Below are 6,000 nucleotides of genomic sequence, written 5' to 3'. Positions count from 1 at the left end.
CGTGTGGAGAGCGTGCCACGCGTGACTGCAGCTGCATCGGTGGTGGGAGGACACGAGAGTTGTGCAGTAAAGGAGGAGAGGGTCAGTTGCATTCCTTTGGACAAAGAATCCCTGCCAGAGTGCATCGCAGAGAAGCGGTGATCCTATGAAGATCCTTGCGAATAAATGTATTTTTTTTGTAAATATTCTACAAATTCAACGTTTACTTTTTTATTTTCAGAAATGATTTTATAATTAACGCTGTTAAAACGGCCGATAAAATTATAGCAGTGTATTAATAGTAAAAATAATCTATTATTTGAAAATGAATTTAATACTAATTACAGTAATCTAAACCAGTAATTTCAACTTTGTTGTGCAGAATTTACAAACACACATATACAGTTATATATCTAATAGCATGTAGTAATATAATATGCTTAAAATATTCATTTACGTACGTAGTTACATTAATTACATCAATTTAATTATTCAATGTTACATTATAGGTAATAATATTGTAGTATTTGAAAAATATTTTTGTTCAAATAAAAATAAAGTACTTGTATTATTTATTATACAGATAAGACTAGTCTAATTTTTCATAGAATAAAAGAATTAAAAAAAGGATAAGATGTATATATAGTCAATGTCAAAATGTTTGAGGTACCTTTGCTATAAACGTGAACGTTTAAATCGAATGACTTCTGAGATGAGGGAAGCTCTTGCTAAAGGAAAAACTCGTTTTATTCCCTTTTGACGCTATCGCCGCGCGAGCGTGAAGAAAAGAAATCGCCGAGCTGACCGGGCCGCGTAAAACGAGCGGTCGCGCTTTTTCACGTAGTAAAAGTTAATTCTGCTTTTTGCAAGCCCGGTAGATCCCGCGCGTTGTGCGGCGTGTGCGCCACGGTATTTTGATGAGGAGGAATGGAGCCGGTCGGGCGGCTCCGCGACGCAGAAATTGCAATTTGAATTAGCCGCGAAAGCCGGAGCTAATGATTCCTAAAGAGCAAAACATGCCGGCGTACACGAGCCGACGATATTCGTGCCCTGGCAAGAAAGTCCCCCGCGACCTCGTGGACCGTGAAAAGAGCGGAGGTGAGCCGGGTGGTTCGTTCTCACCGGATGCCGGCTACGAAAGGCGCGTTTCTTATCACGCTCCCGAGCGGCCCGAGAGGCCGGACCACAGGCAATGGGTGTGATCTCGTTAATCCGTACCGGAATCGTGTAACAAACGGGATAATTGCGATAATTGTGGCGTATAATGCCGCTGTGAGTTGTTATGTTGACGCTGTAAGTATGAAACGCTGTATGTACGTTAATTGAGTGCCTTTCACGAAGGAGGAATCGAACAGTTCCTCGTCGAAATTACGAGGCAGAAACTTTCTAAAGTTTTCTGTAACACGCCAATAAACTATCCTTTGGCCTATTTCTTTTTTACGATTTCATCATTGCTTATTTTCATTTGGTCGTTAATCATGTTTTTCAATGATATCTTTTTAATATATTTTTTTTGCTCTTTGTGTCTAAGAATATGATTTTGTAATTCAGCTCATTGCGAATACGTTACAATACAAGATCGATGAGCATTTATAAGTATCAGACGCGTACATAGGGATCCTAAGGATAACCATATCAATTGTAAAAAATTATCAAAATCTAAAAACGCAGATTTATTAGGTTTATTCTTTCTTTTCCTTCATAATAAAAAGAAAACCCTGAATATCTTTGAAATCAGGCTACAAAAAATAAAACAATTTTTTTAGTTCATAATGGATTATGCAACGTAAGAGACTATATTTTATAGACTAGTAATAAACTATATTTTGCTATAGTTTTAGGTAATTAATGTTTAAATAAACAGATGGATTTTAATGAATTTTTACACGAACATTTATTAAAGTTTTATTAATATCTGTGAAAAATTAAATTTGTAATTATTTTTTATCAATATTGTAAATAAATAAATAAATGCAGAACGCGATTTTACCTAAGTTAAGAAAAAAATAAATAACTTTTAAATGAATAACACAACTGAGCTCAAATTTTATGCAGATATATACTTTAACATATAAAGTAATAAAGTAAAAAAAAATAGAAAGAAGAGAGAAAAGAAAATAATCTCTATCTTATCTCGTTTCAATGACGTGATTTATGTAATATAATGTATAATAATTAATATTACGTAAAAAAATAAAAGGAAAGAAATGAATGATGTATTAAATAATTTAATATACCATTATTAAATAATTTAATATATCATTTATTTACATTTTGCAGGATTACATAAGTACTGAATTATGTACTATATTATGTCGCATTCAATAATGTTGAATTTCGATTATCTTCTTTTTTCCGATTATGTGTTATAAAACTGTTTGAAATAATCGGTGTTATTCTCAAATTTTTTATTGTATTTTTTAGGGAAAACGGAATCATTCTGTTTGGGATACGTGTCCAGTGCACTTTTCGATAACTTGACTCGCATGATCGTATCGCGCGGTATCGGAATAAAGTTGCCGACATCATTTCCGGGACGTTACAAATAAAAAATGAACGGACCCTAATTCTAGTGACGCCACGACACGTTTGATTAATGAGTTCGATTCATACAGCCACTATTATCGTTACTGTAGCTTCGTTTTTAATCGCATTTTAATGTCCGGTAGTCGTAGAGAATAGAGCCAATGTTCGTAAATGAGTGATTTGCTAAGATACATGTCTCGCGAAATTCATTTAACCAAGATCTATCGCACGAACAATCGAGGCGAGGTAGCGATCGTATTATTTTACGAGCTCACGTTCCGCGGATATTTATCTTCGCCCTTAACCCGTACATTTGTTTCTCTTACGTTGCTTGCTTGTGTGCTATTGTAACATTCAAAAATAATCTAGAGATTATAATTTGTGTTTGTTATTTAACGCTCGGGAAGCGCGCGAAAATATAGATTGGAGCAAATGTAGCGGCGCGGCAATTGCTCCCCTGCCGAGTGAAGTTGGCCGCACGAATTCTCTCGGCTATATTCATTCGCTACGTCTACTTGCGCGACGCGTCCGTCACAGGTGTCGTACGGTGCGTAGTTTTATTCAATTGTTCGCGTTATTCTTCCGTTGTTGTTTAACAAAATGCATGCCGCGTCACGAGATTAACACCAGGAGTGTCGTGCGAAGCATTGCGCCGTTGCAACTGACGATACTGTCGCGAGTGAATGTGTGAGTGAATGCGCGTCTACGGAGGAGCGTCCACGGCGGCTGAGAGGAGGAGGAGGACCTGGGAGGCAACGGGCGACGGCGGAGCAACCCATGGGGTGAGTAATTGTTATTTGTTTATTATTTACTATATTCCGTGGTGAATTCGCCTCTTAAAGATTCTCAGACGCGCGACTTAATTTGTCTATACATACCGTTCCAGGTTAGGTTAGGTTTAACATCGATGCAATTTCGTTGAGTTTGATCGCGAACGCTACGAGCGAAAAAAAATTTTTATGTCAAACGTCGCGTCTCACTTGAGTTACTTGCGTTCGCTTTACAGCAGTTCACTTGTAAGCATCATGTGTCTTTGTTTAATATTTGATAAATAACCAGGATGATATAACGTTTATTGCGCTGTGAGCATCAAAGTGAATGCAGTGTTATTTGCACGAGCACGAGTACTACACGACTGTAATATTAAGAAGAAAGTTGTCGAATGTATACCATTTGTTAATTATGCGAATGAATTAATGGAAATATGTAGTAATTAATAACGACCGTGATTATTTTTGGTATTTTTAAATAAAAATTGGACTAAAAGGACACTTTCAGAAAATTAATTAATGACACATGCAATAACAATTTTTTTAAATATTGATTATTTTATACATTGCTTTAATATGAATATATTTCTATGTTGTCAGATTGACGCAGTTATAACTCCGCTGCTGCGCATCGGTCGGTGAGTTATTTTTTATTTTTATTTTTATTTTGTGAGGCAATAAATTTGTGAAAATTATATTGCAGACGTAAATAAAATATTTGAAAGGTAAAATATTATAAAAAAATTACGTAGAATTAAAGATCTTTTTCCAATAATTATCACTATAGTAAAATTTTTATTTGAAATCATAGACAGAATACATACAGAAAAAACAATTTTACTAAAATATAAACTTGAAAATAACTATATTGAGGCAATAAAAAAATTATATGGATGTTTAAGCTGGTTGCTAGACTATCAAATTTTTTTGCAGTAACTTTTTCATGTTTGAGCTTTCTGTATAATTAAATTTTAATGGTCCAACATAAAATTATTTTCTGATCTGTAGCGTATAGTTAAATTTTTAGATACTGTAGTAAAATTGTTTTTTTTGTGTACTAATAAAATATTCTGTGTCTTGCTTAGTATTTTACTACTTTTATATCTTTCAAATTATATGAAAGAATTATATGAATAAAATTGCAAAAATATTGCTATCGTGATAGTTGAATATTCAACAAATAATTTAAAACACTAGATGAGTGATATTGGACAGTCACTAGCGGCGAAAGGTAAAAGTATGCGTTTTCTTGTTCTTCTTCGGCAGTCTTATACCGCACGAACGGTAACGCACCCGTAGCACCCGTGGTATCGCACGTCTCATCACATTTATACATCTTGCACCTCTGCTTCGACGTCGGTACTTTTGATGCGCGCCGACTTGCATTCCTTCTTACGTCGCGTGAATTTTGTACAGAAATGCAGATAAAATTATCATTAATAAAAAATCATTTTTATTTAAATTTTAAATTTAAATTTTAAATAAAACTCGATAAAAAAAATATCGTGAATATTACGCGTCGCGCGACAACATTTTACGTACACTATTATAGGAGTGAGAAATCTTTACGCCAAGAAATTAAAGAAGAGAGATCTAATCTCTATCTTTAGCGAATTAAATGGATTATGATTTATCGTTACGCGCTAGGATCGGCGGTAGGAATCGCGTTATATATCAGCAATCTACGGAGCGAAGTGCGTAAACGGCTACGCCGCGCCGTGTGGTTGCGTATAGAAACAATAATTCGAAAATGCGCCATATATTTTCTGAGGGGTTAATTACAACGAGGTAGAGCCAGACAAAGTCGTAAGGGATTACGAAATAATTACCCAGTGCGCGGTTTTCGCTCGAGGTTTGCTGATTGTAGGCTGGAAGATAAATGAGCCAATTATGAAATCGACGAAATTTCACACCGCGGACGAAAATTCATTAGGGAGGTTCGTGGGCATAAATAAATCCATACGCGCCCCTCCACGCCCACAGTCTCACGAACAAAGGCAGGTGTCGGTGATTCTCCAAGGTTTAGAACGGGAGATCATTGAGCGAGATTTTAAACTTCCCCCAAGAGTTCCCTCTGTACGAGAAGAAAAGTGGTTTCCTTCAGCCACAGAATGCTGAGAATTCGTACGGATCGAGATTCTCGGTTTCCATGACACCGGTTACTCGGCGAGAACAGAGGGAACAACTGGTACTCAGATAACGAAGGGCTGGAAAACGAGAATCTACCCGTCTGATATTCGATAAGAAGAATACTCGTAACAAATTCAGGAAAATTTTTTACGATTCAAACAAGATAGAAAAACAAGTAATATTTATTCGTCGTTACAGAGCCTTGCAAAATAATAGTTAAAAATAACAGTTGAAAAACCATGCGTCGCTTTCTATTTATTCGTTTTATTTTTTTTTCTCTCTTTTTTTCGTAAAGCTTCATGAGCGGTGTCCTCGTAAATTCATCTTTTAAACCCTCAGCAACGTCTCTTCTCGCTGAGTCGGAGACTTCTTAAAGGCCGTCGGGACTCATTTATTATTCAGATTTATAGCCAGACTTGAACTGACTCCCACAGATCGGCAGGTCTTTGCGATTCTGCGGGTTTGCCGCAAACCCTTGAAGACTCTCGGAAATTCGATGTTTTGCATACGACACGATATTCGTTCGATTCAGAAGCCGTTTATATACCTAATAAGAAGTTTCAACCGGCGCTCGCTGTATACATCTGACAAAATT

Source organism: Solenopsis invicta, chromosome 11 (assembly GCF_016802725.1).
Source record: "Solenopsis invicta isolate M01_SB chromosome 11, UNIL_Sinv_3.0, whole genome shotgun sequence".
Taxonomy (NCBI): Eukaryota; Metazoa; Arthropoda; class Insecta; order Hymenoptera; family Formicidae; genus Solenopsis; species Solenopsis invicta.
The sequence above is the reverse complement of the archived record's forward strand: the minus strand, read 5'-3'. Positions refer to the sequence as shown.